The sequence below is a fragment of the Urocitellus parryii genome, chromosome 8 (assembly GCF_045843805.1).
Source record: "Urocitellus parryii isolate mUroPar1 chromosome 8, mUroPar1.hap1, whole genome shotgun sequence".
Lineage (NCBI taxonomy): Eukaryota > Metazoa > Chordata > Mammalia > Rodentia > Sciuridae > Urocitellus > Urocitellus parryii.
In genome coordinates this window covers 55,165,957-55,177,481 of record NC_135538.1, presented here as the reverse complement: position 1 = coordinate 55,177,481, position 11,525 = coordinate 55,165,957, and the positions used below count along the sequence as shown (strand labels likewise).

The 11,525-nt window shown below is 39.3% G+C and overlaps 1 pseudogene; it reads left to right on the top strand.

Annotated features, from left to right (window-relative positions):
• Positions 1-10,936: 10,936 nt before the first annotated feature.
• On the top strand, positions 10,937-11,290 carry LOC113183389 (small ribosomal subunit protein uS8 pseudogene; annotated as a pseudogene).
• The last annotated feature ends 235 nt before the right edge of the window (positions 11,291-11,525 follow it).

Here is an 11,525-nt window from a genome sequence, read left to right as displayed (position 1 = left end):
TGCTCCTCTCATTCTCTTCCTTCCATAACTCCCCCCTGGCCTCTATGCCAAAATCACGGCAGACACGATATTTTGATTCTCTGGCCTAGACTCCCCCGTCCTTTCTTTCATTAACTATTAAGAGATTTCTTTTTCTTTTCTTTTTTTTTATTATTTTTTTTTACCATGTTACCTTATTTATTTTATTTTTTTCCTTTTTTTTATTGATTGTTCCAAATATTACAGAGCTCTTGATAAATCATCTTTCATACATTTGACTCTATTGGGTTTTGAACTCCCATTTCTACCCCAAATACAGATAGCAGAATCACATCTGTTACATACTCACATTTTTACCTAATGGCATATTAGTGACTGTCTTAATCTGCTACCTTTCCTAACCCCTACTATCCCCCCTCCCCTCCCCTCCCACCTTCCCTCTCTGCCTCCTCAGCTGTTGTTCAATTCTCTCCCTTTTTTCCCCCCCTCCCCCTTGCCCATCATAACCTCTTATACTTTTTTGTATCATTGAAGGTCTCCTACCATTTGCAAATCCTTTCAGTTCTCTCTCCCTTTCTCTCCCCCCATTCGTCTTTGTTTACAGTTAGTCTTTTCCTCATGCTCTTCCTTCCTGTTTTGTTCTTAGTTGCTCTCTTTATATCAAAGGAGACATTTGGCATTTGTTTTTTAGGGCTTGGCTAGCTTCACTTAGCATAATCTGCTCTAATGCCATCTATTTCCCTGCAAATTCTATGATTTTGTCGTTTCTTATTGCTGCTTAATACTCCATTGTATATAGATGCCACATTTTTTTTATCCATTCATCTATTGAAGGGCATCTAGGTTGGTTCCACAGTCTAGCTATTGTGAATTGTGCCGCTATAATCATTGATGTGGCCATATCCCTATAGTGCGCTCTTTTAAGGTCCTCAGGGAATAGTCCGAGAAGGGCGATAGCTGGGTCAAATGGTGGATCCATTCCCAGCTTTCCCAGGAATCTCCATACTGCTTTCCAAATTGGCCTCACCATTTTGCAGTCCCACCAGCAGTGTACAAGTGTACCCTTTTCCCCACATCCTCGCCAGCACTTATTGTTGTTTGACTTCATAATGGCTGCCAATCTTACTGGAGTGAGATGGTATCTTAGGGTGGTTTTGATTTGCATTTCTCTGATTGCTAATGATGGTGAGCATTTTTTCATGTACTTGTTGATTGATTGTATGTCCTCCTCTGAGAAATGTCTGTTCAGGTCCTTGGCCCATTTGTTGATTGGATTATAAGTAAGTCCCATTTGTTTATTCTTGTTGTTAACTCTTGGGCTATGGGAGTCCTATTAAGGAATTTGGAGCCCGACCCCACAATATGTAGATCGTAGCCAACTTTTTCTTCTATCAGACGCAGTGTCTCTGGTTTGATATCTAGCTCCTTGATCCATTTTGAGTTAACTTTTGTGGCTGGTGAGAGAAAGGGATTCAATTTCATTTTGTTGCATATGGATTTCCAATTTTGCCAGCACCATTTGTTGAAGATGCTATCCTTCCTCCATTGCATGATTTTAGCCCCTTTATCAAATATAAGATAGTTGTAACTTTGTGGATTAGTCTCTGTATCCTCTATTCTGTACCATTGGTCCACCCGCCTGTTTTGGTACCAGTACCATGCTGTTTTTGTTACTATTGCTTTGTAATACAGTTGGAACTCTGGTATCGCTATACCTCCAGATTCACACTTCCTGCTTAGAATTGCTTTTGCTATTCTGGGTCTTTTGTTTTTCCATATGAATTTCATGATTGCTTTATCTATTTCTTCAAGAAATGCCGTTGGGATTTTGATTGGCATCGCATTAAACCTGTAGAGAACTTTGGGTAATATCGCCATTTTGATGATGTTAGTTCTGCCTATCCATGAACAGGGTACATTTTTCCATCTTCTGAGATCTTCTTCTATTTCTCTCTTTAGGGTTCTGTAGTTTTCATTGTATAAATCTTTCACCTCTTTTGTTAGGTTGATTCCCAAGTATCTTATTTTCTTTGGGGATATTGTGAATGGAGTGGTTTTCCTTATTTCCATTTCAGAGGTTTTGTTGCTGATATACAGGAATGCCTTTGATTTATGCGTGTTGATTTTATAACCTGCCACTTTGCTGAATTCATTTATTAACTCTAGCAGCTTCTTTGTAGACCCTTTTGGGTCTGTTAAGTATATTATCATGTCATCCACAAATAGCGATAATTTAACTTCTTCTTTTCCTATTTTTATGCCTTTAATTTCTTTTGTCTGTCTAATTGCTCTGGCTAGAACTTCGAGAACTAAATTGAATAGAAGTGGTGATAGAGGGCACCCCTGTCTTGTTCCAGATTTTAGGGGGAATGCCTTCAATTTTTCTCCATTTAGGATGATGCTAGCCTGAGGTTTAGCATATATAGCTTTTAAAATGTTGAGGTAAGTTCCTGTTATCCCTAGTTTTTCTAGTGTTTTGAACATAAAGGGATGCTGTACTTTGTCAAATGCTTTTTCTGCATCTAACGAGATGATCATATGGTTCTTGTCTTTAAGTCTATTGATGTGGTGAATAGCATTTATTGATTTCCGTATATTGAACCATCCTTGCATCCCTGGGATGAATCCTACTTGGTCATGGTGCACAAGTTTTCTGATATGTTGTTGTATTCGATTCGCCAGAATTTTATTGAGAATTTTTGCATCCAAGTTCATTAGAGATATTGGTCTGTAGTTTTCTTTCCTTGAAGTATCTTTGTCTGGTTTTGGGATCAGAGTGATGTTGGCCTCATAGAATGAATTTGGAAGAGCTCCTTCTTTTTCTATTTCTTGAAATAGCTTGAAAAGTATTGGTATTAATTCTTCTTTGAAGGTTTTGTAGAATCCGCTGTATACCCATCCGGTCCAGGGCTTTTCTTGGTTGGTAGTCTTTTGATGGCTTCTTCAATTTCTTCCTTTGTTATTGGTCTGTTTAAATTTTGTGTGTCTTCCTGTCTCAATCTGGGCAAATCATATGCCTTAAGAAATTTATCAATATCTTCACTATCTTCTATTTTATTGGAATATAGGGTTTCAAAATACTTTCTAATTATCTTCTGTATTTCTGTAGTGTCTGTTGTGATATTGCCTTTTTCATCCCGTATGTTAGTAATTTGAGTTCTCTCTCTTCTTCTTTTCGTTAGTATGGCTAAGGGCTTGTCTATCTTATTTATTTTTTCAAAGAACTAACTTTTAGTTTTATCTATTTTTTCAATGGTTGTTTTTGTTTCAATTTCGTTGATTTCTGCTCTAATTTTAATTATTTCTTGTCTTCTACTACATTTGCTGTTGTTTTGCTCTTCCTTTTCTAGGTTTTTGAGGCGTAGTGTGAGTTCATTTATTTGTTGGTTTTTTCTTTTTTTGAGAAAAGAACTCCAAGAAATGAATTTCCCTCTTAAAACTGCTTTCATTGTGTCCCATAGATTCCTGTATGTTGTGTCTGTATTATCATTTGACTCTAAGAATTTTTTCATCTCCTCCTTTATGTCTTCTGTAACCCATTGATCATTCAATAACATATTGTTCATTTTCCATGTGGTGTAGGGTTTTTCCTTCCTTCTTTTATCATTGATTTCCAATTTCATTCCATTATGGTCAGATATGGTGCATGGTATAATCTCCACACCTTTATATTTACTAAGAGTTGTCTTATGGCATAATATATGGTCTATCTTTGAGTAGGATCCATGTGCTGCTGAGAAGAACGTGTATCCACTTGATGATGGTTGATATATTCTATATATGTTGGTTAAGTCTAGGTTGTTGATTGTGCTGTTGAGTTCTATAGTTTCTTTATTCAATTTTTGTCTAGAGGATCTGTCTAATGGCGAGAGCGGTGTATTGAAATCACCCATAATTATTGTGTTGTGGTCTATTTGACTCTTGAACTTGAGGAGGGTTTGTTTTATGAACGTTGCAGCTCCATTGTTTGGTGCATACACATTGATAATTGTTATGTCTTGTTGGTGGATGGTTCCTTTTAACAGTATATAGTGCCCTTCTTTATCTTTCTTGATTAACTTAGGTTTGAAGTTGATTTTATTCGATATGAGTATGGCCACTCCTGCTTGTTTCCGAGGGCCATGTGAGTGGTATGATTTATCCCAACCTTTTACCTTCAGCCTGTGTATGTCTTTTCCTATCATGTGAGTCTCCTGAAGGCAGCATATTGTTGGATTTATTTTTTTGATCCAGGTTACTAGCCTATGTCTCTTGATTGGTGAGTTTAGGCCATTAACATTTAAGGTTACAATTGAGATATGATTTGTACTTCCAGTCATGCTTCTTTATTTATTTATTTTAGTTTGGCTAATTTTACTTTTTGGTTATTTTCCTCCCCCTTTACTGAGCTACTTCCTGCTATTGGTTTTGTGCACTATTTTTCAACTCCTCTTCTTGTAGTATTTTGCTCAAAATACTTTGCAGTGCTGGTTTTCTTGCTGCGAATTCTTTTAGCTTTTGTTTATCATGAAAGATTTTAATTTCGTTGTCAAATCTGAAGCTCAATTTTGCTGGATACAGTATTCTTGGTTGGAATCCATTATTTTTCAGTGTTTGAAATACATTGTTCCAGGATCTTCTCGCTTTCAAAGTCTGTGATGAGAAATCCGTCGTTAACCTAATTGGTTTACCCCTGAATATGATCTGCCTCTTTTCTCTCGTAGCTTTTAATATTCTCTCCTTGTTCTGTATGTTGGCTATCTTCATTATTATGTGTCTTGGAGTTGGTCTATTATGGTTTTGAATGCTTGGGGTCCTGTAGGCTTCCAGGATTTGGCAATCCATTCTATCTTTCATCTCTGGGAAGTTTTCTACAATTATTTCATTTAATATGCTGTCCATTCCTTTGGTTTGAATCTCTGTTCCTTCTTCTATCCCAATGACTCTCAAATTTGGTTTTTTTATGACGTCCCATATCTCTTGAATAGATTGCTCGTGGGTTTTAAGCATCTTTTCTGTGTTGACTATACTCTTTTCAAGTTGATAAACCTTGTCTTCATTATCTGATGTTCTGATTTCTACTTGATCAAGTCTATTTGTAATATTCTCATTTGAATTTTTAATTTGGTTTATAGTTTCCTGCAATTCTAGGATTATCGTTTGATTTTTTTTTAAGATCTCTATCTCCTGGTAGAGCTCGTTCTTTGCCATTTGAATTTGTTTGTTTAATTCATTTTCAAAATATACTTTTATTTCTTGGACTTGCTGTCTCACGTCTTCTCTAATATTCCTTTCCATTTGAGTTAGGTATGCCTTGAGTTCTTTCCCTATCCCTGCTTCTGATGTTTCTATGTCCTCCTGTAGCATTAAGTTGTCTTGCATTGTTTGTACTCCTTTTTTCCCTTGTTTTCTCATGTTGTCCACGTTACTTCCCAGCTCTTTTTGATTGTCGTGTTTCTGCTCTCTTCTATAGCTTTGTTTTGGTTCTGTATTACTCTGATGTCTCTCCTTTGTGTTGTTAAACTATGCCTGCTAACTTGGATTCCGCTGGGAAGGGTATTCTGACGTCCGAGTTCCAGTGACAACACTGCTCTGCTATGGCGGGCCCCAGGCTCCTTGCTGGGGTGTCCTAAAGGGGGGTGTGACTGGACTGCCTCTGTTTTATTTCGGTTCCCAGTCACGGCAGGCAGGCAGTCTCCAGCCGCCCAGTATCACAGGCCGCTGGCAGGTGATCGGTCGTCTGCAGGAGGCGTTCTCCTACCGCCCAGTTACGCAGGCAGTGGGTGAACTGTCGCAGGCGGGCCTGCGGTTTCCAGCCACCCACTGGCCAGGGTCTTGCCTCTAGTCTCCTGGTTTCTCCTGTTAGACTTGATTTCTCCTGTTTTGTTGTTGCTATCTGTCGGAGAGTGGTGGTGGATACTTCAGCTTTCCCAGATGGTGGCCGCTGACTGCCTCGGTGGAGTGTCCGCTGTGGGGGATGGGACTGTACCGCTTCCTTCCCCTTCTGAGATCCCGTGCTAGGCCCAAGGATCAGTGTGGGCTTGGCTGGCGGGATTCCACCTAATGGCTAAGAGATTTCTTTTAAAAAAAAATACCTGTTATCACCTTAGGAAACCTAAGTCCTACCATTTTATATCTGAAAGGCACCAAGAAGTCCAGAATGTCAGAAAACTTAAATCAATGAAAAGACGAGTTTGAGACCATCTTACATCTGCTACCCTTCACTAACAACTAGGACCTATTTGTTTTTCCTCTTCACCAAGAGCAATAAAAATAAAATATGGTCAAGTATACGAGATGAGAATTGACCTAAGTCAATTTGATTGTTCAGTAATTATCAGGTTCTTGTGCCAAATAACTGACATTAGAGGAGGGTAGAGACTCTACATTCCTTTCTACCAACTCCTTGGCCCCAGGTGGTTCATTATTAGATGAAAACTAGTCTTAGGTCAGTTTCTGCCAAGCCTACAAAACTTTATTAGAAAACAGGCATGGAAATCATCATGGAAACTTTCCTTTCATCTCGGTCAAGTCCCCACACTCACATACTAATAAGCACCTTGCATGAGAAGGAAGCAGACATTACAATATTCTGGCAGTGGTTCAGATGGGCTTCTGGTAGGATCAGATTGCAAATCCCTCGTTCAGATAGATTCTGGCCCTGAGAACTGCCCAAAGTGTGAGGCTCCTGGACTCGATGCAAAGGTGTGCTCTCCCACACCAGGATGGTGGGACCTAGTGCATTATCTAACCTCATAACTGGACCATTCTTTACCAATTAAAGGAAAACCTTCTTTACATCACTTATGCTAATTGATACACCCTCCCATATAGACTTTATAACAATTGTTATAACGTTTCCATAATCATGTCTAGATGGTGCTTTCCTAATTTGGTTCCTTCAAAGGCTATCCATGCCCCCTGGAGTGATTATTAGAGCCAATGTACATTTATGTATGTACATATGAAATATATTACATATATATCATACATATCATAGTGTCTACATTTTAAATTCACAGAGAACTTTCTGGCATCTTCTGCCTACAAATTTGAAACATGATGATTTGAAATATAGTGATTATAATCAGGGGCAATGTATATTATATTCTTGAAAATCGCTAAGAATAAATTTTAAGTGCTCTCACCACAAAAATGGTGAGGATATATGGTAACGAATATGTTAAGTAGCTTAATCTAGCAATTCTACAATGTAGACATATTTCAAAATATCACGTTGTACATGAAAAAATATAATTTTTATTTGTCAACTAAAAGCCAAATTAATTATTTTTGACATGTTAAACCTGTCCACCACTCCTACCTACATATTGCAGAAGAAATTATAGAAATATGCCAATAAAATTACATTATTATTTTCAGTTTGCATTCCCTCTCAATGTCTATTACAGAAAATATGTTTGAACAGAGTACAGAGTTAAGAAAGGCAGTTGAAAACAAGGTGAGGAGAGGAACAACCTAGGAACCTAGGAAGTTGTTTTAGCTTAATTAAATTATTTTGGGAAAGCAGAGTTTGTTTAAAAAGGAGAGTCAGAGAAGAGATAGGGGAAGGAATAGGAGAAAGATTGGGGAGGGGGCATCTTTCTCCACATACACCCTCTCTACAAAACAAGCCCAAGCCACTCATAGAGGAGAGACTCCCTTCCTGGGATTTACAGGCCAGACACTGGTTATTTAAAAGTAGTTCATGGAGCCACTGCTCAGTAAAGAACATGGTGGAAAATGCCATTGAAAGAGTTAAGAGCCATTTCTCACCTGTTCATCCAAGGAACAAACTGAGTTCTCTCTTTCTCTTAATAATTGTCTCATTTTATTACTAGTTATTGTTGTTAAATTCTTACTGTGCATCCCTTATACTTTTTATTTTCCTAGAAAACTGAGTTATTGTTGTCGTTGTTGCTTTTTCCCCAGAATCATTTACCTTTGAAGACAGCTCAGACCTTTGTTCCCTGGGACAGGACGATGACTCACCAGATCAATAATCTTCTCCTTCATCAGTTATAACAACTCGAGCTTTGTTCCCTTTTCCTCACTGTTGACGTTTGCTTGGTAATAAACTAATAAATTAAAAAAAAAAAAAAACAGAATAGTTTCACTTGGCAAAATCTTCAGGAACACCTTCAGCACAATTTCCTATTAGTTTACTAAATGTGATCAGTTGCTGGTGTTGAACTTTCCTCTATCTAGAGGAATTAGTGGAATAAGAAAAGCAATGAATCAGAGAGAAAAAGAGACCTAGGTTCTTGTCCCAGCTCAAGTGCTCACTCAACGCGTAATAGCTGGTCCCTTCTCTGAATTGAGACTGGACTAGAGGACCTCTAAGGTCTCTTTCGGGGTATAGCAGTCGTTCCTTTAACAGTTTTTTTTTTATAGAGAATTACCTACATGTGAAGCATTGTTCTGGGTTGTGACTAGAGGATACAGTAGTGAATAAAAGAGACCATGTCCCCAACCTCATGGAACCTACCACACTCCAGTGGGGGAAGAGAAGGAGTATGTTCTTACATGCATCCGTGATCTGTCATATTATTTACAGAAGGAAATGAAGTGGAGAAAGGAGGGAGACTGCTGTTTTATATTGGAGAAGAAAAGGCCTCACTAATAAAAGGACATTTGTGCTGAGATCAGAAGGAGCTGGAAGTATGAACAGTGTGTTTCTCAGGGCGGGGAGTGTTTTCTGGAGGGAACAGCCAATGCAAAGCCCCTGAGGTGGGAATGTGCTTAGCTTGGTCAGGGGACAGCAAGGCTGCCTCTGATGCTGCAGCAAGGCAGAAAGGTACATGGAACTGGGGGTGGGAGAGAGGCTGGAGCCGGACACATGCATGGAAGGTCTTTGGCTTGAACTCTGAGAAACTTGGGAAAAACCACTGGAGGCTATTTGAGCTGAGAACTGCCGTGGACTGATATGGAAGCAGAATCCCTCTGGTGGCAGGCTACAGGGGATATAGAACAAATAAAAAGGCCAAGGATGACAGTGGCTCAGAGCAGGTTGGGGTGGTGGGAGAGGTGGTAAAAAGTGGTCAGTTTCTAGATAAATCAAGGGGACAAAACCAACAGTTATGAGAAAAAGAGAGGCGTCAAAGACAGAGCTGGGGTTTTTGCAACAGGAAGAATGAGGGATGTTTTCTGTTTGTTAGAGTAGAATGAAGTTCAGCGTGGGACATGCTAAGAACAAGATGCCTGTTAGCTGTCTGGGAGAAGATGTGGCAGGCTGTTGATATACAAGTCTGAAATATAAGAGAGGTTTGAGATAGACACACATGGCAGACCCTGGTGTTGTCTTGCCAGCATCAAACTCATCACCTATGACTTGGTGATTAGTTCCCAGGCCTGCTGTAGCAGATTGCAGGCTTAAGGTAGCCTCTATGATTTCTGCCTCCTGGTATCCTCACTCCTGTGTGATGCCCTCCACTTTCAGTAGTGTGGGACCTGTGATATGAGTGGAATGAAGTCAACAAAGCTAGGTTAGTGTGACTCTGTGCACATGTGTTCCATAAAATGGAGTGGCTGTTGCTAGGGCCTTCCTTTCTCTTGCTGACTGCAAGTGGCCATGTTGAGTAATCCTAAGTGGCAAAGAACCGAATCCCTTAGGAATCTGGCCAATAACCAATCAGTCCTATGCCCACAAGAAACTTGTGAGTGGAGAAGGAGGCCCTGAAGACATTTCCTGTCATAGAACTGTTCTTGGCTTGTGCACAGATGGAGAAGAGTAGAAGTCCTAGAGAGTCAATGTCCCCAGAAGCAAACTTTAATTAGTGAGTACTAGGAATTGATGTGCAGAAACCCCCAGCTTCCCAAGTCTTTTGGGGATGAATCGGTAGTGCAGTTAAGACCCAAGGATAAGCAGGTCAAAAGAACAGAAGGAAGAGTCTGGAAACAGACACATGCTGGAATGGACACTTGTTTATAATATAGGTGGCACTGAAGAGTGGTAGAAAAAGAGAGGTTGTGTCAATAAATGATGTTAGGTCAATGAGATGTTTATATGGGGAATAAGCAAAACTTGTCCTCTGTCTCACTTCATATGCAAAAATCAGTTGCAGGTGGATGGTGGATCTAATTCCCAAAGGGAAAAAAAAAACAATAAAGATTCTAGATAAAAACAAAAGGATAATTTTCTATCCTTGGGATGGGCAAGGATTTCTTAATCGGGAATTGTAAAGAACTAACTATAAAAGACTGATAAATTGGATAACCACCTAAAATTAGGAATCTGTTTATAACAAGACACCATTAAGTGAACAAACCACAGAAAGGGATAAGTTGTGACATTTTAAACAAATATTCTATATTTAAGCCACATAAAGTCCCACAGATCAACGAGTAGAAAAATCACATAAGAGAAAAATGGGGGAAGGTCAGGCATTTGTCAGCTCCCTGTTGAATGGCTCATAATATATGAATGGGGCTGAACCACTTTAGACATCAGAGAGTGAAATTAAAACCATAGTGAGATATTTCTATATAACCATCGAAAGGATAAAGTTTTAAAAAGGTGTTTGCTGAGTATTAGCAAAGATATGGAGCCACGGATACAACAACTTTATTTAATTTAGTGTAATTTATTTATTGATAGGGGCACTGGAGATTGAAGGGATGCTCTACCACTGAGCTATGTCCACAGTCTTTTCCACTTTTTATTCTGAGACAGGGTCTTGCTAAACTGTTCAAGCCAGCCTTGAACTTTCGATCCTCCTGCCTCAGCTTCCCAATTCACTGGGATTACAGGTATGTGACACCATGCCTGGCTGGTACCATTACTTTAGAAAACTGGTACTATTGACTACAGCTGAACATATATATACACTGTGATACCATCGTTTTATCCCAAGTTACATACCTGAGAGAAATGGCCCATTTGGTCACCCACAGACATGTACAAAGATTCTTAGCAGGATTATTTGTAATAGTTAAAAAAGGAAAACAGCTCTTTCCACCATCTTTTTGTGCCACCATAATGGTGCGCATGAATGTCCTGGCTGATGGTCTCAAGAGCATCAACAATGCTGAAAAGAGAAGCAAACGCCAGGTCCTTATTAGGTTGTTCTCCAAAGTCACTGTCCGGTTTCTAACTGTGCTGATGAAGCATGGTTACATTGGTGAATTTGAAATCACTGATGATCACAGAGCTGGGAAAATTGTTGTCAACCTCACAGGCAGGTTAAACAAGTGTGAAGTGATAAGCCCCAGATTTGATGTGCAGCTCAAAGACCTAGAAAAATGGCAGAAAAATCGGCTCCCATCCCATCAGTTTGGTTTCATTGTATTGACAACCTCATCTCACATCATGGACCACAAAGAAGCAAGATGAAAACACACAGGGGGAAAAAAATCCTGGGATTCTTTTTCTAGGAATGTAAAACATACGTATAATAAAATGCCTCCGTGGACTCTCCTTCTAAAAAAAGGAAAACAACTCAAATGTCCATCAGTCATAGGATGGATGAACACGGTTAGTCCAGCCACACAGCGAAACATCGTTCAGCCTGAAAGTGGACAAATCACTGCCTCACACCACACCAATGAATCTCACAAGAACTGTATTG